At 47.4% G+C, this 23,827-nt stretch overlaps 1 protein-coding gene across 1 annotated transcript in view; it reads left to right on the forward strand.

The window, feature by feature from the left end:
• The first annotated feature begins 2,180 nt into the window (after positions 1–2,180).
• LOC106606641 (testis-expressed protein 2) overlaps positions 2,181–23,827 on the forward strand; it is a 46,602-nt gene continuing 24,955 nt past the window's right edge. The window contains exon 1 of the mRNA XM_045721281.1: positions 2,181–2,908. The gene's annotated coding sequence lies outside the window, so the exon portion shown is untranslated. The remainder of the gene's footprint in view (positions 2,909–23,827) is intronic.

Raw genomic sequence — 23,827 nt, forward strand, 5'->3', positions numbered from 1 at the left:
TTGTCCACATATTCTAAGTCAGAACCATCCAGAGTAGTGATGCTGGACGGGCGGGCAGGTGCGGGCAGCGATCGGTTGAAGAGCATGCATTTAGTTTTACTTGCATTTAAGAGCAGTTGGAGGCCATTGAAGCTCGTCTGGAGGTTAGTTAACACAGTGTCCAAAGAAGGGCCAGAAGTATACAGAATGGTGTCGTCTGCGTAGAGGTGGATCAGAGAATCACCAACAGCAAAAGTGACATCATTGATATATACAGAGTAAAGAGTCGGCCCGAGAATTAAACCCTGTGGCACCCCATAGAGACTCCCAGAGGTCCGGACAACAGGCCCTCCGAATCATTATGCTTTGGGGGTGTTTTTCTGCTAAGGGGACAGGACAACTTCACCACATCAAAGGGACGATGGACGGGGCCATGTATCGTCAAATCTTGGGTGAGAACCTCCTTCCCTCAGCCAGGGCATTGAAAATGGGTCGTGGATGGGTATTCCAGCATGACAATGACCCAAAACACACGGCCAAGGCAACAAAGGAGTGGCTCAAGAAGAAGCACATTAAGGTCCTGGAGTGGCCTAGCCAGTCTCCAGACCTTAATCCCATAGAAAATCTGTGGCGGGAGCTGAAGGTTCGAGTTGCCAAACGTCAGCCTCGAAACCTTAATGACTTGGAGAAGATCTGCAAAGAGGAGTGGGACAAAATCCCTCCTGAGATGTGTGCAAACCTGGTGGCCAACTACAAGAAACGTCTGACCTCTGTGATTGCCAACAAGGGTTTTGCCACCAAGTACTAAGTCATGTTTTGCAGACGGGTCAAATACTTATTTCCCTAATTAAAATGCAAATAAATGTATAACATTTTTGACAAGCGTTTTTCTGGATTTTGTTTGTTGTTATTCTGTCTCTCACTGTTCAAATAAACCTACCATTAAAATTATAGACTGATCATTTCTTTGTCAGTGGGCAAAGGTACAAAATCAGCAGGGGATCAAATACTTTTTTCCCTCACTGTACAAGTCCAGGACCATATAGACATGAAAAACACCTATTGGCAAGAGAACCATAGTCTATAATACTACATATAGACTCTATATGAACCTAATGCCATGTTGATGATAATGTATCATCCTGTTAAATGCTGAAGGTCAGTGTATTGTGTCTGTGCCGGTGTTTGGTCTGTTCTCCTTGCCCCCTGCAGTGTCCAAACGAGATAAGCAGGAACTCGTGTAATCCATTGTGTCCCAAAGTTCATGTGTGCTCACACACACACACACACACACACACACACACGATCTCGAACAAGATCTCATAGTTTGACCAATTTGACTTCAGATTCTGCCGTCTGTCCACATTTCTCCAAACGTCAAACATTTTGAAATTGCTCCAAATGTCAAATTTCGAGGTGTTTTGGACACCACAGGTTGCACCCTTGCTGTCACAAGTTTAGGCATTCATTTTGAATGTTTAAGTTAAGGGTTAAGGTTTGGAATAGGGTTAAAAAAAATCTAAGGAGTGCCTATACTTGGCTTTGAACACACAACCCTCGGAGTCGAAGTTTGCGGCTTAGGGTTAAAACAATAACAACTCCACGGTTAAGTTTAGGCCTTCATTCTGAATGGTTAAGGTTTGGGAAAGGGTTAAAACAAAGACATTTAAAACAAGTGTCTATCACTGGGATTGAATATACGACCTTCAGAGCTGGAGCTCGCAATTTACGCCCATCTGCTACCCCGGTCCACAATGTCCACAACGCTCACTGTTGCCCTTAATGGCCAGTTTTGGGTATCTGGATGGATATCGGATTTCAAAGTGGATCATGAGCGACCTGGCTGCACTGGGATGAATTAAGCAGCAGCAAGACTGTTGAAAAATAGTGGTCAAGTTATATTTTACTAGAAACAATGGCTATATATTATTCATATACAAGTTTAAAAAATCTATGTACCAATTACCGATTGCTCCTGTAATGGAGAATACATTGGTTGTGGTTTAGCCTTCAACTTCACCTGTCCAAGGAAAACTACCGTAGTAGGTCTATCAGTTGGATAAATCAGTATCCCTGATGGACACTTTTAACCTGTATGAGTCTGAATGGAAAATATCCCATGGTGATATTGGGTTTATTTTGATGTGGTGGACAGTATTCACAGAGGGGTAAAAATGTTATTCTACATTGGTTTTACCTTCAGTTTAATCCATGCATTTACATAACTCTACTTCATTGCACTGCTAGAAAGACCTGGATGCGTTTTTAGAAGTGATGGTTTGAGAGGCTGACCAAAACACGTGTGAGTGAAGATCCTATCCTATAGACTAGTGTGACAGTGTTTTCATACTGAGCCGAGAACAACATAGGTGCTGCTGTACGTTTTAATCTGGATTAGTGTTTCTCTCTCTAACCAGGACTCTAATAATCCAATTATTCAGAGTTTGCTTGGCGCTTCTTCAAGGGGGAGAAGATGAGGGAGACACGAAGCAAGGGCTCCTCGGTTATATGGCGGTGTCTCGGCGCATACTGTTACTGTTCATGCTGGTTCAGGCAATCTGAATTTCTGAAGTGAGGCTACGAGAGGCTATCCGTGCTACTAAATCTATTGGAAGTTTTTTTTCTACGCCATGCAAGGCAAATCGAACGCGTCTCTATGCAAAGCGTGAGCAAAGTTATTTTAACAGGGTTTATATTCCAGTCAGTCCACTGCAGTGCATCCCTTTGCAGTATTCGGACATACAAAATGCTGCGCTCTGCTCTGCAGTCAGACTGCGGCTTTGACAGAGTTTTGAGAGCGAAATCGAAAGACGACTGAATTTAATGAGAGTGACTTGGGTCTTTTTCCATATCTGTCAATCAACGGGGATAACGGTATCGGCTATAGCCTACATTATGGGTCCATCATTGTCGTTCTGTTGGTGTTCAGGTGAGTAGCCCTAAATTCGAGTGGGTAGGCTATGTTTTGACATCGCCAAAGATATTGAAATAAATCAGGTTTTTTTATCAACAAAATATTGGCCTGTGTTTATTAGTTATTTAGCCTACATGGCTGAGCCCTGAAATATAGGCCTGTGTTTAGCAGTTATTTAGCCTACATGACTGAGCCCTGAAATTTGACTTGAATTAGCCTATATTGAAGTTTGATCATGTTTACATTTGGCATTTTAGGCCTGTAGACGTTTGAATAACAAAAACTAAGTAGAATTTACATTTAGACCTATGGGTGTCATGGGGATAATAACCAAAACAAAAACACAGTATGTCTGATGCAACCGGTGGATAAACACTCATCGACCACTTGTGCGTGTAGCCTCATGCCCTAATGTCAAGACAGCTTTATTGTTCTCCAGGATAATCCCATCAGATTATTTGTCTGATGTAGGAATAGGATGCCCATCAATTAGACATAATTCGTTTAATCCAGACTAGTTAGATTTCTCTGCCTGCCTGCGCTCCTGACAGGGCACCACATGAAGAGGCCTACACAGGCCAGCGCAGGTCAGGACAGTGGTGTTTAGTTTAGTTTATCAGGATCGCCATTAGCTACTAAACATGCAGCAGCTACTCTTCCTGGGATCCACATAAAACATACAAATACAGTGCCTTCAGAAAGTATTCATACCTATTTTGTTGTGTTACAGCCTGAATTCAAAATTATTTAAATAAATGTTTTCTCTCTCTCACCCATCTACACACTCTTCCATAATTACAAAGTAAAAACATGTTTTACATTTTCTGGGCACATTTTTTGATTAAGAAATACAGAAATACTGTATCTCATTTAAATAGTATTCACACCCCTGAGTCAATACATGTTATCACTGGTACTCAGTGATGTGTTGTGTTTTCCCCAAACATAACGCTTTGTATTCAGGACATAAAGTACATTTCTTTGCCATATTTTTTGGCAGTTTTACTTTGGAGCCTTATTGCAAACAGAATGCAAGTTTTGAAATATGTTTATTCTGTACAGGCTTCTTTCTTTTCACTCTGTCATTTAGGTTAGTATTGTGGAATAACTACAAGGTTGTTGATCCATCCTCAGTTTCCTCCTATCACAGCCATTCAACTCTGTAATGGTTTTAAAGTCACCATTGGCCTCATGGTGAAATCCCTGAGCGGTTTTCTTCATCTACGGCAACTGAGTTCAGAAAGAAGCCGTAACTTTGTAGTGAGTGGGTGTAGTAGTACACCATCCTAAGTGTAATTAATAACTTCCCCATGCTCAAATAAATATTAAATGTAAGCTTTTTTCTTCTTCTTCCCATCTGCCAATAGGTGACCTTCTTTGCTAGGCATTGGAAAACCACCCAGGTCTTTGTGGTTGAATATGTGTTTCAAATTCAATGCTCAACTGAGGGACCTTACAGATCATTTTATGAGTGGGGTACAGAGATGAGATAGTCATAAAAACATCGTCAAACACTAGTATTGCTCACAGAGTGTCACGGATGTCATAGGGTGTAGACCAAAACGCAGCGTGGAAATGTATACTCATCTTTTTATTTAGTGAAGAAGGAAAACACAAACAACGTATCCAAAAACAAACAAACTAGACAGTCTCGTCAGGCACACAGCTAAACAAGAAACAATCTCCCATGACAAACACATTCCTATTTATAGGACCTTCAATCAGAGGCAACGATAGACAGCTGCCTCCAATTGAAGGCCCCAATCCCCATTACCAAAACATAGAAATACAAATGCCTAGACAGAACATAGAAATAAACTAACATAGAACAATAACCCCCAAACCCCAGAATACATCAATCAAATACCCCTCTACATACACAACCACCCCGAACCATATAAACCAAATACCCCCTCTACATGAACACATACGCAAACACACCCTGAACCACATAAAACAAATACCCCCTTCCACGTCCTGACCAAACTAATAAGAACAAATAACCCCTTTACTGGTCAGGACGTGACACAGAGTGAGTCCATGCAACTTATTATGTGACTTGTTAAGCACATTTTTACTCCTGAACTTATTTAGGTTTACCATAACAAAGGGCTTGAATACTTATTGACTCAAGACATTTCAGATTTTCATTTTTAATTAATTTGTAAACATTTATAAAACATAATTCCATTTTGACATTATGGGGTATTGTGTGTAGGCCAGCGACAAAAAAATCTCAATATAATCCATTTTGAATTCAGGCTGTAACACAACAACATGTGGAAAAAGTCAAGGTGTGTAAATACTTTCTGAAGGCACTGTACATGACAAACTACAGAACAGTTATAGACAAGGACATGAAATAACACAACAAAAATACTATTTACACACTATTAATACATACTCATATTCTTATATACAGTTCAATTAGACCTTTAGAAAGAGGAGAGGAAGCTGTGATACAATATATATGTATATTTGTATCTGTTTTGTAAAGCTAAACTTGCTTTTTGATGAGTAACCTCTGGTGGCAGAGCATTCCACGATGACATGGCTCTGAGTGTTGGTGAGAAGACAGGATAATACGTCAGAGATAATATACTATTACAACTGACATACTGTATCAGTCTCCCAATGGAAGCCACAGCAGAGCAGTCAAGGATGGAGTCCCGATATGTTTGTTATGCTTTGGTCTCTGTAAACTCATCGAAGTCAGTCCTCTTACATTACTTCTCCTGAAATCAACTATTCACCTTCGTCTCCTATCTCTTCCCATGGACAGTCACCCATAGAGGACAGTAGTCAACTATTCACCTTGGTCTCCTATCTCTTCCCATGGACAGTCACCCATAGAGGACAGTAGTCAACTATTCACCCTGGTCTCCTATCTCTTCCCATGGACAGTCACCCATAGAGGACAGTAGTCAACTATTCACCTTGGTCTCCTATCTCTTCCCATGGACAGTCACCCATAGAGGACAGTAGTCAACTATTCACCCTGGTCTCCTATCTCTTCCCATGGACAGTCACCCATAGAGGACAGTAGTCAACTATTCACCCTGGTCTCCTATCTCTTCCCATGGACAGTCACCCATAGAGGACAGTAGTCAACTATTCACCCTGGTCTCCTATCTCTTCCCATGGACAGTCACCCATAGAGGACAGTAGTCAACTATTCACCTTGGTCTCCTATCTCTTCCCATGGACAGTCACCCATAGAGGACAGTAGTCAACTATTCACCTTGGTCTCCTGTCTTCGTTCAACACACCACATCGATACAGTATGCATAGCGTTCTAATCCATATGACCATTTCCTCACACGATACTGCAGAAACAGTGCTGTTACACATTGACTGTGGCTAACCAACTGGGAGGAGTAGATGAGAATTGCAGATAACCGTGACAGAGTTGCAGTAGGCCTATAGATCCAACCTGTACACAAATGTAATACTACTCATACCCACTAAAAATAGTACATGTTTTCGTTAATGTATTAATTATGTATCTTCTTATAATGATGAATAAAGAATTGAAACAATTCAACAATTGTCTCAACTGGGCTATGGAAAAAGGACCTTCAAAAGATGTCAGCTTCATTGATCCTGTGAAACACTATGGACTCATATCAGTGCCTGTGTCTACAGTTTCAGTTTCTACTAAACCTGTCCACCAAGGAGTGTGTCTGAAATGCTGCCAAACGTTTGGTGACTCAAGGATTTCGAAGGAAGAGAGTTTTTACACTCCCTGTCAGTGTGGATTGATCTAGATTGACTGTGAAGTAAATGGATTAAGATAATGCCATTGGTATCTGTTATAGATTAGACCCATGTCTAGGCTCTCACATCAGCCTGATTGTATACAGTGGTTCAGTATGGCAGGCCAGAGGAAGCCCATATATGCTAGTAAGTAATAACACTGGGTCAATCTCAATTGGTTCTATCTTGATTCCTCTTGTCCTCTGTCCTAGTCTCCTTCTCAAAGCACATTAGAGCAGAATATATATATATATATATAGATATAGATATATATATTTTTTTTTTAAGGGGATAGACCAGCTATGAAATTAGCAGATAGAATTGGAGACTATCAAATAACATTACATTAATAATTTCCAATCCCCTTTTTATATATATACACTACCGTTCAAAAGTTTGGGGTCACTTAGAAATGTCCTTGTTTTTGAAAGAAAAGCGCATGTTTTGTCCATTAAAATAACATAAAATTGATAAGAAACACAGTGTAGACATTGTTAATGTTGTAAATGACTATTGTAGCTGGAAACGGCTGACTTTTCATGGAATATCTACATAGGCGTACAGAGACCCATTATCAGCAACCATCAGTCCTGTGTTCCAATGGCACGTTGTGTTAGCTAATCCAAGTTTATAATTTTAAAAGGCTAATTGATCATTAGAAAACCATTTTTCAATTATGTTAGCACAGCTGAAAACTTTTGTTCTGATTAAAGAAGCAATAAAACTGGCCTTCTTTAGACTAGTTCAGTATCTGGAGCATCAGCATTTGTGGGTTCGATTACAGGCTCAAAATGGCCAGAAACAAAGACCTTTCTTCTGAAACTCGTCAGCCTCTTGTTGTTCTGAGAAATGAAGGCTATTTCTAAGTGACCCAAAAATGTTGAACGGTAGTGTATATTGTATTTATTATTATTATTATGCCCCTCCCCCATAGTTGGAGAACTAGGTGAAAAACATAAAAATTCAAGCAGAAGATCTTATGTTCCTCGCCTTAAATCCTTCAATGGGTTTTGCAAAGGAGGTAAGGAGAGGGACCCGAGGAAACAAAGACATACTTGAGACTCACCCACTGCCAATATCAAAAGTAAAAGAGACAGAACCCAAATGATCCCATCGGCGGAGCAGTAAGAACTGTGGTCTAGGACTGAGGACATCTGATATAGCTACAATATATAGAGCACATTCATAAGCACTTTTATATGTATTATGGCACTATAATTGGTTTCCATTCAGCTTTGAATTTGGGACATTTGTTTGGATTTATCTGATGTAGTCTGACAAGCCGTGAAAAGGGTGGTTGATCCGTAGAAAGAGAATGAATAGAACGAGCTTGGAATCGCACTGACCCTGGCAATTTGACTGGTAAATCATTCTACTCATTCTAATTATAAGGTTAGAACCATAAACATAAACCAGTTGTCCTATCTCTATGGTAGAACAGTCAGTGTTTTAGATTTAGAGGAGAGGATCACTGTCCCTGTACTCAGGAGTATCACTGGCCCAGACTTGACATGCTTAACAGAAATAGAAATAGGAATTATTCTTCCAAATACCCTGGGTCTGGATTATGTGAGCTAAATAGAGCTTTGCCTGATATTCATTTTGTCAGTTATTATATTCTGAGCCCTCACTCAGCATGGTTACTCATTGGAACGCACGCTGTCAACTGTCACAACTGTGCCACGGGGAGCTATGACAGTGTGTGTGCATGTACTTTATGTGTGTGTGTACAGCCAGTCAGTCACTGTGTAAGCCTATGTATGTGTGTCTGTCTGGCTGTGTGTCTGTCTGGCTGTGTGTATTCCCTGTGATTCACATCCTAAGTGTCATACAGCTCTTTTAATATGGAGGATTAAAGATAATACAGTCTGTCTCGTTGACATGTGACTCATGGTGATGATGGTAACTGTCTCGTTGACATGTGACTCATGGTGATGATGGTAACTGTCTCGTTGACATGTGACTCATGGTGATTATGGTAACTGTCTCGTTGACATGTGACTCATGGTGATGATGGTAACAGTTGACATGTGACTCATGGTGATGATGGTAACTGTTGACATGTGACTCATGGTCATGATGGTAACTGTTGACATGTGACTCATGGTGATGATGGTAACAGTCTCGTTGACATGTGACTCATGGTCATGATGGTAACTGTTGACATGTGACTCATGGTGATGATGGTAACAGTCTCGTTGACATGTGACTCATGGTGATGATGGTAACAGTCTCGTTGACATGTGACTCATGGTCATGATGGTAACTGTTGACATGTGACTCATGGTGATGTTGGTAACTGTCTCGTTGACATGTGACTCATGGTCATGATGGTAACTGTTGACATGTGACTCATGGTGATGTTGGTAACTGTCTCGTTGACATGTGACTCATGGTGATGATGGTAACAGTCTCGTTGACATGTGACTCATGGTGATGATGGTAACTGTCTCGTTGACATGTGACTCATGGTCATGATGGTAACTGTCTCGTTGACATGTGACTCATGGTGATGATGGTAACTGTCTCGTTGACATGTGACTCATGGTGATGATGGTAACTGTCTCGTTGACATGTGACTCATGGTGATGATGGTAACAGTCTCGTTGACATGTGACTCATGGTCATGATGGTAACTGTCTCGTTGACATGTGACTCATGGTGATGATGGTAACTGTCTCGTTGACATGTGACTCATGGTCATGATGGTAACTGTCTCGTTGACATGTGACTCATGGTGATGATGGTAACTGTCTCGTTGACATGTGACTCATGGTGATGATGGTAACTGTCTCGTTGACATGTGACTCATGGTGATGATGGTAACTGTCTCGTTGACATGTGACTCATGGTGATGATGGTAACTGTTGACATGTGACTCATGGTGATGATGGTAACTGTCTCGTTGACATGTGACTCATGGTGATGATGGTAACTGTCTCGTTGACATGTGACTCATGGTGATTATGGTAACTGTCTCGTTGACATGTGACTCATGGTGATGATGGTAACAGTTGACATGTGACTCATGGTGATGATGGTAACTGTTGACATGTGACTCATGGTGATGATGGTAACAGTTGACATGTGACTCATGGTCATGATGGTAACTGTCTCGTTGACATGTGACTCATGGTGATGATGGTAACTGTTGACATGTGACTCATGGTGATGATGGTAACTGTCTCGTTGACATGTGACTCATGGTCATGATGGTAACAGTCTCGTTGACATGTGACTCATGGTCATGATGGTAACTGTCTCGTTGACATGTGACTCATGGTGATGATGGTAACTGTTGACATGTGACTCATGGTGATGATGGTAACTGTCTCGTTGACATGTGACTCATGGTGATGATGGTAACAGTCTCGTTGACATGTGACTCATGGTGATGATGGTAACTGTCTCGTTGACATGTGACTCATGGTGATGATGGTAACTGTCTCGTTGACATGTGACTCATGGTGATGATGGTAACTGTCTCGTTGACATGTGACTCATGGTCATGATGGTAACTGTCTTGTTGACATGTGACTCATGGTGATGATGGTAACTGTCTCGTTGACATGTGACTCATGGTGATGATGGTAACTGTCTCGTTGACATGTGACTCATGGTCATGATGGTAACTGTTGACATGTGACTCATGGTGATGATAGTAACTGTCTCGTTGACATGTGACTCATGGTGATGATGGTAACTGTTGACATGTGACTCATGGTGATGATAGTAACTGTCTCGTTGACATGTGACTCATGGTCATGATGGTAACTGTTGACATGTGACTCATGGTGATGATAGTAACTGTCTCGTTGACATGTGACTCATGGTCATGATGGTAACTGTTGACATGTGACTCATGGTGATGATGGTAACAGTCTCGTTGACATGTGACTCATGGTGATGATGGTAACTGTCTCGTTGACATGTGACTCATGGTGATGATGGTAACAGTCTCGTTGACATGTGGCTCATGGTGATGATGGTAACTGTCTCGTTGACATGTGACTCATGGTGAAGATGGTAACTGTCTCGTTGACATGTGACTCATGGTGATGATGGTAACTGTCTCGTTGACATGTGACTCATGGTGATGATGGTAGCTGCGTCCCCCTATTTCCTACAAAGTGCATTCTTTTTTCCCAGAGCCCTATGAGCCCTATGAGCCCTGGTCAAATGTTGTGCACTAGGTTGGGAACAGTGCTCCGTTTGGGACTCAGATGAGGTTCAGCTCTTGAGTTAGCATTAGCATAGCATTAGCATCACCTGCTATTTCTAATCTCCCTATAAGACAATGATTGACACGTGGAGACAAGTAGGTGAAAGCTTGTTTCCCTTTTACAGATTTTCCACTCCGACAGGACTCCCTGATTTCTCTAGGGAGAGTCCATTGAGTTGATTAGGCCTAATGTCAGCAGTGCACCAGGGGTGTGTCAAATGGCACCCTTTTCCTTATACAGTGCATTGCTTTTGACCAGAGCCCCATACGCCCTGGTCAAAAGTAGTGCACTATATAGGGAAAAGGTCACCATTTAGGACACACTGCAGCACTCAGTGTTCTGGAAGGAAACCAGCTCTGTTTAATGACCACCCGCCCCTCTCTAGAATTTGCATAACCATAGCTGACTGGTTCAATTCATCTTTGACTCATTATGGCAAAATGTACGAGGTTCTTTCCTCTGCTGCAATGTGTCAGCAGCGTAACAAACTGTTTGATGTGTGTGTGTGTGTGTGTGTGTGTGTGTGTGTGTGTGTGTGTGTGTGTGTGTGTGTGTGTGTGTGTGTGTGTGTGTGTGTGTGTGTGTGTGTGCTTTCAATAAACATGGTGTTCTATAGTAGCGTGCTGTCAATGTGTGTCTAGAGGCACTCATCATCCTCCGCAGTGTTTGGAATGTCTATTTTCCTCTCTCTCTCTCTAAGACACACACATACAAACACACACAACACACAACCCTTGTGTAAATCTGTAATCTGACTGGGGTAATGGTCCATAATGAGAGATTAGGAGTGTCCGCCCTTGGACAACAGTGGGATTAAACCCTCAATTTGTTCACTGTCCTACTTCTCAGATTAATCCAGAAAGTGAAGGAACTCACCAGTGTTGGAATCTCTCTCTTCCTCTCTCTATAAGACACACACACGCACTCACACACGCGCAAGCATGCACACAGACATGCACGAGCGCGCACACACACACACACACACACACACACACACACACACACACACACACACACACACACACACACACACACACACACAGAGAGAGAGAACAGTTTGCTTCAGAAGGGAACAGCCCACCATGCCGCCTACCACCCACCCCTATTCTATTTATATTTACATCCACAGTCAGGGCTGATGCTGCCTGACAGACCAGAGCAGTTCCCCTCTTCACCTAGAGGGAAGGAGGAAAGGAAAGGGTAGAAGAGAGGGTGAAAAGGAAAGGGAGGAGTGCGATGGGAAGAGAGGAGATGGTGAGAGGGAAAGGGAGGAGAGGGTGAGAGGGAAGAAGAGAGGAGCGAGAAGAGATGGACGTGGACGAGACAGGAAGGGAGAGGAAAAGAAAAGAAACAGACAAAATGAGAGAGGAGAGGAGAAGGGGCTGAACCTAAAGCCATTAGTCAGGGACAGGGCACTCTAGTGTTGGATGGTGTGGGGGGAACAGTCTGTCTAGTGTTGGATGGTGTGGAGGGAACAGTCTGTCTAGTCTTGGATGGTATGGGGGGAACAGTCTGTCTAGTGTTGGATGGTGTGGGGGAACAGTCTGTCTAGTGTTGGATGGTGTGGGGGGGAACAGTCTGTCTAGTGTTGGATGGTGTGGGGGGAACAGTCTGTCTAGTGTTGGATGGTGTGGGGGGAACAGTCTGTCTAGTGTTGGATGGTGTGGGGGAAACAGTCTGTCTAGTGTTGGATGGTGTGGGGGGAACAGTCTGTCTAGTGTTGGATGGTGTGGGGGAACAGTCTGTCTAGTGTTGGATGGTGTGGGGGGAACAGTCTGTCTAGTGTTGGATGGTGTGGGGGGGAACAGTCTGTCTAGTGTTGGATGGTATGGGGGGAACAGTCTGTCTAGTGTTGGATGGTGTAGGGGGGAACAGTCTGTCTAGTGTTGGATGGTGTGGGGGGAACAGTCTGTCTAGTGTTGGATGGTGTGGGGGGAACAGTCTGTCTAGTGTTGGATGGTGTGGGGGGAACAGTCTGTCTAGTGTTGGATGGTGTGGGGGGAACAGTCTGTCTAGTGTTGGATGGTGTGGGGGGAACAGTCTGTCTAGTGTTGGATGGTGTGGGGGGGAACAGTCTGTCTAGTGTTGGATGGTATGGGGGGAACAGTCTGTCTAGTGTTGGATGGTGTGGGGGGAACAGTCTGTCTAGTGTTGGATGGTGTGGGGGGGAACAGTCTGTCTAGTGTTGGATGGTGTGGGGGGGAACAGTCTGTCTAGTGTTGGATGGTGTGTGGGGAACAGTCTGTCTAGTGTTGGATGGTGTGGGGGGGGAACAGTCTGTCTAGTGTTGGATGGTGTGGGGGGAACGGTCTGTCTAGTGTTGGATGGTGTGGGGGGGAACAGTCTGTCTAGTGTTGGATGGTGTGGGGGGAACAGTCTGTCTAGTGTTGGATGGTGTGGGGGTAACGGTCTGTCTAGTGTTGGATGGTGTGGGGGGGAACAGTCTGTCTAGTGTTGGATGGTGTGGGGGGAACAGTCTGTCTAGTGTTGGATGGTGTGGGGGGGGAACAGTCTGTCTAGTGTTGGATGGTGTGGGGGGAACAGTCTGTCTTGTGTTGGATGATGTGGGGGGAACAGTCTGTCTAGTGTTGGATGGTGTGGGGGGGGAACAGTTTGTCTAGTGTTGGATGGTGTGGGGGGAACAGTCTGTCTAGTGTTGGATGATGTGGGGGAACAGTCTGTCTAGTGTTGGATGGTGTGGGGGGAACAGTCTGTCTAGTGTTGGATGTTGTGGGGGGGAACAGTCTGTCTATTGTTGGATGGTGTGGGGGGAACAGTTTGTCTAGTGTTGGATGGTGTGGGGGGAACAGTCTGTCTAGTGTTGGATGGTGTGGGGGGAACAGTCTGTCTAGTGTTGGATGGTGTGGGGGAACAGTCTGTCTAGTGTTGGATGGTGTGGGGGGGAACAGTCTGTCTAGTGTTGGATGGTGTGGGGGGAACAGTCTGTCTAGTGTTGGATGGTATGGGGGGAACAGTCTGTCTAGTGTTGGATGGTGTGGGGGGGAACAGTTTGTCTAGTGTTGGATGGTGTGGGGGGAACAGTCTGTCTAGTGTTGGATGGTGTGGGGGGGAACAGTCTGTCTAGTGTTGGATGGTGTGGGGGGAACAGTCTGTCTAGTGTTGGATGATGTGGGGGGAACAGTTTGTCTAGTGTTGGATGGTGTGGGGGGGAACAGTCTGTCTAGTGTTGGATGGTGTGGGGGGAACAGTCTGTCTAGTGTTGGATGGTGTGGGGGGAACAGTCTGTCTAGTGTTGGATGGTATGGGGGGGAACAGTCTGTCTAGTGTTGGATGGTGTGGGGGGGAACAGTTTGTCTAGTGTTGGATGGTGTGGGGGGAACAGTCTGTCTAGTGTTGGATGGTGTGGGGGGGAACAGTCTGTCTAGTGTTGGATGGTGTGGGGGGGAACAGTCTGTCTAGTGTTGGATGGTATGGGGGAACAGTCTGTCTAGTGTTGGATGGTGTGGGGGGATCAGTCTGTCTAGTGTTGGATGGTGTGGGGGTACAGTCTGTCTAGTGTTGGATGGTGTGGGGGGAACAGTCTGTCTAGTGTTGGATGGTGTGGGGGGGAACAGTTTGTCTAGTGTTGGATGGTATGGGGGAACAGTCTGTCTAGTGTTGGATGGTGTGGGGGGAACAGTCTGTCTAGTGTTGGATGGTGTGGGGGAGAACAGTCTGTCTAGTGTTGGATGGTGTGGGGGGAACAGTCTGTCTAGTGTTGGATGGTGTGGGGGGGAACAGTTTGTCTAGTGTTGGATGGTATGGGGGGAACAGTCTGTCTAGTGTTGGATGGTGTGGGGGGGAACAGTCTGTCTAGTGTTGGATGGTGTGGGGGGGAACAGTCTGTCTAGTGTTGGATGGTGTGGGGGGAACAGTCTGTTTAGTGTTGGATGGTGTGGGGGGAACAGTCTGTATAGTGTTGGATGGTGTGGGGGGAACAGTCTGTCTAGTGTTGGATGGTGTGGGGGGGAACAGTCTGTCTAGTGTTGGATGGTGTGGGGGAACAGTCTGTCTAGTGTTGGATGGTGGGGGGGAACAGTCTGTCTAGTGTTGGATGGTGTGGGGGGGAACAGTCTGTCTAGTGTTGGATGGTGTGGGGGGAACAGTCTGTCTAGTGTTGGATGGTGTGGGGGGAACAGTCTGTCTAGTGTTGGATGGTATGGGGGGAACAGTCTGTCTAGTGTTGGATGGTGTGGGGGGGAACAGTTTGTCTAGTGTTGGATGATGTGGGGGGAACAGTCTGTCTAGTGTTGGATGGTGTGGGGGGAACAGTTTGTCTAGTGTTGGATGGTGTGGGGGGGAACAGTTTGTCTAGTGTTGGATGATGTGGGGGGGAACAGTCTGTCTAGTGTTGGATGGTGTGGGGGGGAACAGTTTGTCTAGTATTGGATGATGTGGGGGGAACAGTTTGTCTAGTGTTTGATGGTGTGGGGGGTAACAGTTTGTCTAGTGTTGGATGGTGTGGGGGGAACAGTTTGTCTAGTGTTGGATGGTGTGGGGGGAACAGTCTGTCTAGTGTTGGATGGTGTGGGGGGGAACAGTCTGTCTAGTGTTGGATGGTATGGGGGGAACAGTCTGTCTAGTGTTGGATGGTGTGGGGGGAACAGACTGTCTAGTGTTGGATGGTGTGGGGGTACAGTCTGTCTAGTGTTGGATGGTGTGGGGGGGAACAGTCTGTCTAGTGTTGGATGGTGTGGGGGAACAGTCTGTCTAGTGTTGGATGGTGGGGGGGAACAGTCTGTCTAGTGTTGGATGGTGTGGGGGGGAACAGTCTGTCTAGTGTTGGATGGTGTGGGGGAACAGTCTGTCTAGTGTTGGATGGTGTGGGGGGAACAGTCTGTCTAGTGTTGGATGGTATGGGGGGAACAGTCTGTCTAGTGTTGGATGGTGTGGGGGGGAACAGTCTGTCTAGTGTTGGATGGTGTGGGGGGGAACAGTCTGTCTAGTGTTGGATGGTGTGGGGGGAACAGTCTGTCTAGTGTTGGATGGTGTGGGGGAACAGTCTGTATAGTGTTGGATGGTGTGGGGGGAACAGTCTGTCTAGTGTTGGATGATGTGGGGGGAACAGTCTGTCTAGTGTTGGATGGTGTGGGGGGAACAGTTTGTCTAGTGTTGGATGGTGTGGGGGGAACAGTTTGTCTAGTGTTGGATGATGTGGGGGGAACAGTCTGTCTAGTGTTGGATGGTGTGGGGGGAACAGTTTGTCTAGTGTTGGATGATGTGGGGGTGAACAGTTTGTCTAGTGTTTGATGGTGTGGGGGGGAACAGTTTGTCTAGTGTTGGATGATGTGGGGGGAACAGTTTGTCTAGTGTTTGATGGTGTGGGGGGAACAGTTTGTCTAGTGTTGGATGGTGTGGGGGAACAGTTTGTCTAGTGTTGGATGGTGTGGGGGGGAACAGTCTGTCTAGTGTTGGATGGTGTGGGGGGGAACAGTCTGTCTAGTGTTGGATGGTATGGGGGGAACAGTCTGTCTAGTGTTGGATGGTGTGGGGGAACAGTCTGTCTAGTGTTGGATGGTGTGGGGGTACAGTCTGTCTAGTGTTGGATGGTGTGGGGGGGAACAGTCTGTCTAGTGTTGGATGGTGTGGGGGGAACAGTTTGTCTAGTGTTGGATGGTATGGGGGGAACAGTCTGTCTAGTGTTGGATGGTGTGGGGGGAACAGTCTGTCTAGTGTTGGATGGTGTGGGGGGGAACAGTCTGTCTAGTGTTGGATGGTGTGGGGGGAACAGTCTGTCTAGTGTTGGATGGTGTGGGGGGAACAGTTTTTCTAGTGTTGGATGGTATGGGGGGAACAGTCTGTCTAGTGTTGGATGGTGTGGGGGGAACAGTCTGTCTAGTGTTGGATGGTGTGGGGGGGAACAGTCTGTCTAGTGTTGGATGGTGTGGGGGGAACAGTCTGTCTAGTGTTGGATGGTGTGGGGGGAACAGTCTGTATAGTGTTGGATGGTGTGGGGGGAACAGTCTGTCTAGTGTTGGATGGTGTGGGGGGAACAGTCTGTCTAGTGTTGGATGGTGGGGGGAACAGTCTGTCTAGTGTTGGATGGTGTGGGGGGGAACAGTCTGTCTAGTGTTGGATGGTGTGGGGGGAACAGTCTGTCTAGTGTTGGATGGTGTGGGGGGAACAGTCTGTCTAGTGTTGGATGGTATGGGGGGAACAGTCTGTCTAGTGTTGGATGGTGTGGGGGGAACAGTTTGTCTAGTGTTGGATGATGTGGGGGGAACAGTCTGTCTAGTGTTGGATGGTGTGGGGGGAACAGTTTGTCTAGTGTTGGATGGTGTGGGGGGAACAGTTTGTCTAGTGTTGGATGATGTGGGGGGAACAGTCTGTCTAGTGTTGGATGGTGTGGGGGAACAGTCTGTCTAGTGTTGGATGGTGTGGGGGGAACAGTCTGTCTAGTGTTGGATGGTATGGGGGGAACAGTCTGTCTAGTGTTGGATGGTGTGGGGGGGAACAGTTTGTCTAGTGTTGGATGATGTGGGGGGAACAGTCTGTCTAGTGTTGGATGGTGTGGGGGGGAACAGTTTGTCTAGTGTTGGATGGTGTGGGGGGAACAGTTTGTCTAGTGTTGGATGATGTGGGGGGGAACAGTTTGTCTAGTGTTGGATGGTGTGGGGGGGAACAGTCTGTCTAGTGTTGGATGGTGTGGGGGGAACAGTCTGTCTAGTGTTGGATGGTGTGGGGGAACAGTCTGTCTAGTGTTGGATGATGTGGGGGGAACAGTTTGTCTAGTGTTGGATGGTGTGGGGGGAACAGTCTGTCTAGTGTTGGATGGTGTGGGGGGAACAGTCTGTCTAGTGTTGGATGGTGTGGGGGGAACAGTCTGTCTAGTGTTGGATGGTATGGGGGGAACAGTCTGTCTAGTGTTGGATGGTGTGGGGGGGAACAGTTTGTCTAGTGTTGGATGGTGTGGGGGGAACAGTCTGTCTAGTGTTGGATGGTGTGGGGGGAACAGTCTGTCTAGTGTTGGATGGTGTGGGGGGATCAGTCTGTCTAGTGTTGGATGGTATGGGGGGAACAGTCTGTCTAGTGTTGGATGGTGTGGGGGGATCAGTCTGTCTAGTGTTGGATGGTGTGGGGGTACAGTCTGTCTAGTGTTGGATGGTGTGGGGGGGAACAGTCTGTCTAGTGTTGGATGGTGTGGGGGGAACAGTTTGTCTAGTGTTGGATGGTATGGGGGGAACAGTCTGTCTAGTGTTGGATGGTGTGGGGGGAACAGTCTGTCTAGTGTTGGATGGTGTGGGGGAGAACAGTCTGTCTAGTGTTGGATGGTGTGGGGGGGAACAGTCTGTCTAGTGTTGGATGGTGTGGGGGGAACAGTTTGTCTAGTGTTGGATGGTATGGGGGGAACAGTCTGTCTAGTGTTGGATGGTGTGGGGGGGAACAGTCTGTCTAGTGTTGGATGGTGTGGGGGGGAACAGTCTGTCTAGTGTTGGATGGTGTGGGGGAACAGTCTGTTTAGTGTTGGATGGTGTGGGGGGAACAGTCTGTATAGTGTTGGATGGTGTGGGGGGAACAGTCTGTCTAGTGTTGGATGGTGTGGGGGGAACAGTCTGTCTAGTGTTGGATGGTGTGGGGGGAACAGTCTGTCTAGTGTTGGATGGTGGGGGGGGAACAGTCTGTCTAGTGTTGGATGGTGTGGGGGGAACAGTCTGTCTAGTGTTGGATGGTGTGGGGGGAACAGTCTGTCTAGTGTTGGATGGTGTGGGGGGAACAGTCTGTCTAGTGTTGGATGGTATGGGGGGGAACAGTCTGTCTAGTGTTGGATGGTGTGGGGGGGAACAGTTTGTCTAGTGTTGGATGATGTGGGGGGAACAGTCTGTCTAGTGTTGGATGGTGTGGGGGGAACAGTTTGTCTAGTGTTGGATGGTGTGGGGGGGAACAGTTTGTCTAGTGTTGGATGATGTGGGGGGGAACAGTCTGTCTAGTGTTGGATGGTGTGGGGGGAACAGTTTGTCTAGTATTGGATGATGTGGGGGGAACAGTTTGTCTAGTGTTTGATGGTGTGGGGGGTAACAGTTTGTCTAGTGTTGGATGGTGTGGGGGGAACAGTTTGTCTAGTGTTGGATGGTGTGGGGGGAACAGTCTGTCTAGTGTTGGATGGTGTGGGGGGGAACAGTCTGTCTAGTGTTGGATGGTATGGGGGGAACAGTCTGTCTAGTGTTGGATGGTGTGGGGGGAACAGACTGTCTAGTGTTGGATGGTGTGGGGGTACAGTCTGTCTAGTGTTGGATGGTGTGGGGGGGAACAGTCTGTCTAGTGTTGGATGGTGTGGGGGGAACAGTCTGTCTAGTGTTGGATGGTGGGGGGGAACAGTCTGTCTAGTGTTGGATGGTGTGGGGGGGAACAGTCTGTCTAGTGTTGGATGGTGTGGGGGGAACAGTCTGTCTAGTGTTGGATGGTGTGGGGGGAACAGTCTGTCTAGTGTTGGATGGTATGGGGGGGAACAGTCTGTCTAGTGTTGGATGGTGTGGGGGGAACAGTCTGTCTAGTGTTGGATGGTGTGGGGGGGAACAGTCTGTCTAGTGTTGGATGGTGTGGGGGGAACAGTCTGTCTAGTGTTGGATGGTGTGGGGGGAACAGTCTGTATAGTGTTGGATGGTGTGGGGGGAACAGTCTGTCTAGTGTTGGATGATGTGGGGGGAACAGTCTGTCTAGTGTTGGATGGTGTGGGGGGAACAGTTTGTCTAGTGTTGGATGGTGTGGGGGGAACAGTTTGTCTAGTGTTGGATGATGTGGGGGGGAACAGTCTGTCTAGTGTTGGATGGTGTGGGGGGAACAGTTTGTCTAGTGTTGGATGATGTGGGGGTGAACAGTTTGTCTAGTGTTTGATGGTGTGGGGGGGAACAGTTTGTCTAGTGTTGGATGATGTGGGGGGGAACAGTTTGTCTAGTGTTTGATGGTGTGGGGGGAACAGTTTGTCTAGTGTTGGATGGTGTGGGGGGGAACAGTTTGTCTAGTGTTGGATGGTGTGGGGGGAACAGTCTGTCTAGTGTTGGATGGTGTGGGGGGAACAGTCTGTCTAGTGTTGGATGGTATGGGGGGAACAGTCTGTCTAGTGTTGGATGGTGTGGGGGGAACAGTCTGTCTAGTGTTGGATGGTGTGGGGGTACAGTCTGTCTAGTGTTGGATGGTGTGGGGGGGAACAGTCTGTCTAGTGTTGGATGGTGTGGGGGGAACAGTTTGTCTAGTGTTGGATGGTATGGGGGGGAACAGTCTGTCTAGTGTTGGATGGTGTGGGGGGGAACAGTCTGTCTAGTGTTGGATGGTGTGGGGGGGAACAGTCTGTCTAGTGTTGGATGGTGTGGGGGGAACAGTCTGTCTAGTGTTGGATGGTGTGGGGGGGAACAGTTTTTCTAGTGTTGGATGGTATGGGGGGAACAGTCTGTCTAGTGTTGGATGGTGTGGGGGGGGAACAGTCTGTCTAGTGTTGGATGGTGTGGGGGGAACAGTCTGTCTAGTGTTGGATGGTGTGGGGGGAACAGTCTGTCTAGTGTTGGATGGTGTGGGGGGAACAGTCTGTATAGTGTTGGATGGTGTGGGGGGGAACAGTCTGTCTAGTGTTGGATGGTGTGGGGGGAACAGTCTGTCTAGTGTTGGATGGTGGGGGGGAACAGTCTGTCTAGTGTTGGATGGTGTGGGGGGAACAGTCTGTCTAGTGTTGGATGGTGTGGGGGGAACAGTCTGTCTAGTGTTGGATGGTGTGGGGGGAACAGTCTGTCTAGTGTTGGATGGTATGGGGGGAACAGTCTGTCTAGTGTTGGATGGTGTGGGGGGAACAGTTTGTCTAGTGTTGGATGATGTGGGGGAACAGTCTGTCTAGTGTTGGATGGTGTGGGGGGGAACAGTTTGTCTAGTGTTGGATGGTGTGGGGGGGAACAGTTTGTCTAGTGTTGGATGATGTGGGGGGGAACAGTCTGTCTAGTGTTGGATGGTGTGGGGGGAACAGTTTGTCTAGTGTTGGATGATGTGGGGGGAACAGTTTGTCTAGTGTTTGATGGTGTGGGGGGAACAGTTTGTCTAGTGTTGGATGGTGTGGGGGGAACAGTTTGTCTAGTGTTGGATGGTGTGGGGGGAACAGTCTGTCTAGTGTTGGATGGTGTGGGGGGGAACAGTCTGTCTAGTGTTGGATGGTGTGGGGGGAACAGTCTGTCTAGTGTTGGATGGTATGGGGGGAACAGTCTGTCTAGTGTTGGATGGTGTGGGGGGGAACAGTTTGTCTAGTGTTGGATGATGTGGGGGGAACAGTCTGTCTAGTGTTCGATGGTGTGGGGGGGAACAGTTTGTCTAGTGTTGGATGGTGTGGGGGGGAACAGTCTGTCTAGTGTTGGATGGTGTGGGGGGGAACAGTCTGTCTAGTGTTGGATGATGTGGGGGGAACAGTCTGTCTAGTGTTGGATGGTGTGGGGGGAACAGTTTGTCTAGTGTTGGATGGTGTGGGAGGGAACAGTCTGTCTAGTGTTGGATGATGTGGGGGGAACAGTTTGTCTAGTGTTTGATGGTGTGGGGGGTAACAGTTTGTCTAGTGTTGGATGGTGTGGGGGGAACAGTTTGTCTAGTGTTGGATGGTGTGGGGGGAACAGTCTGTCTAGTGTTGGATGGTGTGGGGGGAACAGTCTGTCTAGTGTTGGATGGTATGGGGGGAACAGTCTGTCTAGTGTTGGATGGTGTGGGGGGAACAGACTGTCTAGTGTTGGATGGTGTGGGGTACAGTCTGTCTAGTGTTGGATGGTGTGGGGGGGAACAGTCTGTCTAGTGTTGGATGGTGTGGGGGGAACAGTCTGTCTAGTGTTGGATGGTGGGGGGGAACAGTCTGTCTAGTGTTGGATGGTGTGGGGGGAACAGTCTGTCTAGTGTTGGATGGTATGGGGGGAACAGTCTGTCTAGTGTTGGATGGTGTGGGGGGAACAGTTTGTCTAGTGTTGGATGATGTGGGGGGGAACAGTCTGTCTAGTGTTCGATGGTGTGGGGGGAACAGTTTGTCTAGTGTTGGATGGTGTGGGGGGAACAGTCTGTCTAGTGTTGGATGGTGTGGGGGGAACAGTCTGTCTAGTGTTGGATGATGTGGGGGGGAACAGTCTGTCTAGTGTTGGATGGTGTGGGGGGAACAGTTTGTCTAGTGTTGGATGGTGTGGGAGGGAACAGTCTGTCTAGTGTTGGATGATGTGGGGGGAACAGTTTGTCTAGTGTTTGATGGTGTGGGGGGTAACAGTTTGTCTAGTGTTGGATGGTGTGGGGGGAACAGTTTGTCTAGTGTTGGATGGTGTGGGGGGAACAGTCTGTCTAGTGTTGGATGGTGTGGGGGGGAACAGTCTGTCTAGTGTTGGATGGTATGGGGGGAACAGTCTGTCTAGTGTTGGATGGTGTGGGGGGAACAGACTGTCTAGTGTTGGATGGTGTGGGGGTACAGTCTGTCTAGTGTTGGATGGTGTGGGGGGAACAGTCTGTCTAGTGTTGGATGGTGTGGGGGGAACAGTCTGTCTAGTGTTGGATGGTGGGGGGGAACAGTCTGTCTAGTGTTGTATGGTGTGGGGGGAACAGTCTGTCTAGTGTTGGATGGTGTGGGGGAACAGTCTGTCTAGTGTTGGATGGTGTGGGGGGAACAGTCTGTCTAGTGTTGGATGGTATGGGGGGAACAGTCTGTCTAGTGTTGGATGGTGTGGGGGGAACAGTTTGTCTAGTGTTGGATGATGTGGGGGGAACAGTCTGTCTAGTGTTGGATGGTGTGGGGGGGAACAGTTTGTCTAGTGTTGGATGGTGTGGGGGGGAACAGTTTGTCTAGTGTTGGATGATGTGGGGGGAACAGTCTGTCTAGTGTTGGATGGTGTGGGGGGAACAGTTTGTCTAGTGTTGGATGATGTGGGGGGAACAGTCTGTCTAGTGTTGGATGATGTGGGGGGGAACAGTTTGTCTAGTGTTTGATGGTGTGGGGGGTAACAGTTTGTCTAGTGTTGGATGGTGTGGGGGGAACAGTTTGTCTAGTGTTGGATGGTGTGGGGGAACAGTCTGTCTAGTGTTGGATGGTGTGGGGGGAACAGTCTGTCTAGTGTTGGATGGTGTGGGGGGAACAGTCTGTCTAGTGTTGGATGGTATGGGGGGAACAGTCTGTCTAGTGTTGGATGGTGTGGGGGGAACAGACTGTCTAGTGTTGGATGGTGTGGGGGTACAGTCTGTCTAGTGTTGGATGGTGTGGGGGGGAACAGTCTGTCTAGTGTTGGATGGTGTGGGGGGAACAGTCTGTCTAGTGTTGGATGGTGGGGGGGAACAGTCTGTCTAGTGTTGGATGGTGTGGGGGGAACAGTCTGTCTAGTGTTGGATGGTGTGGGGGGAACAGTCTGTCTAGTGTTGGATGGTGTGGGGGGGAACAGTCTGTCTAGTGTTGGATGGTGTGGGGGGAACAGTCTGTCTAGTGTTGGATGGTATGGGGGGAACAGTCTGTCTAGTGTTGGATGGTATGGGGGGGAACAGTCTGTCTAGTGTTGGATGGTGTGGGGGGGAACAGTCTGTCTAGTGTTGGATGGTGTGGGGGGAACAGTCTGTCTAGTGTTGGATGGTGTGGGGGAACAGTCTGTCTAGTGTTGGATGGTGTGGGGGGAACAGTCTGTATAGTGTTGGATGGTGTGGGGGGGAACAGTCTGTCTAGTGTTGGATGATGTGGGGGGAACAGTCTGTCTAGTGTTGGATGGTGTGGGGGGAACAGTTTGTCTAGTGTTGGATGATGTGGGGGGGAACAGTTCGTCTAGTGTTGGATGATGTGGGGGGAACAGTCTGTCTAGTGTTGGATGGTGTGGGGGGAACAGTTTGTCTAGTGTTGGATGATGTGGGGGGAACAGTTTGTCTAGTGTTTGATGGTGTGGGGGGAACAGTTTGTCTAGTGTTGGATGATGTGGGGGGAACAGTTTGTCTAGTGTTTGATGGTGTGGGGGGAACAGTTTGTCTAGTGTTGGATGGTGTG

Source organism: Salmo salar, chromosome ssa06, assembly GCF_905237065.1.
Source record: "Salmo salar chromosome ssa06, Ssal_v3.1, whole genome shotgun sequence".
NCBI classification, from domain to species: domain Eukaryota; kingdom Metazoa; phylum Chordata; class Actinopteri; order Salmoniformes; family Salmonidae; genus Salmo; species Salmo salar.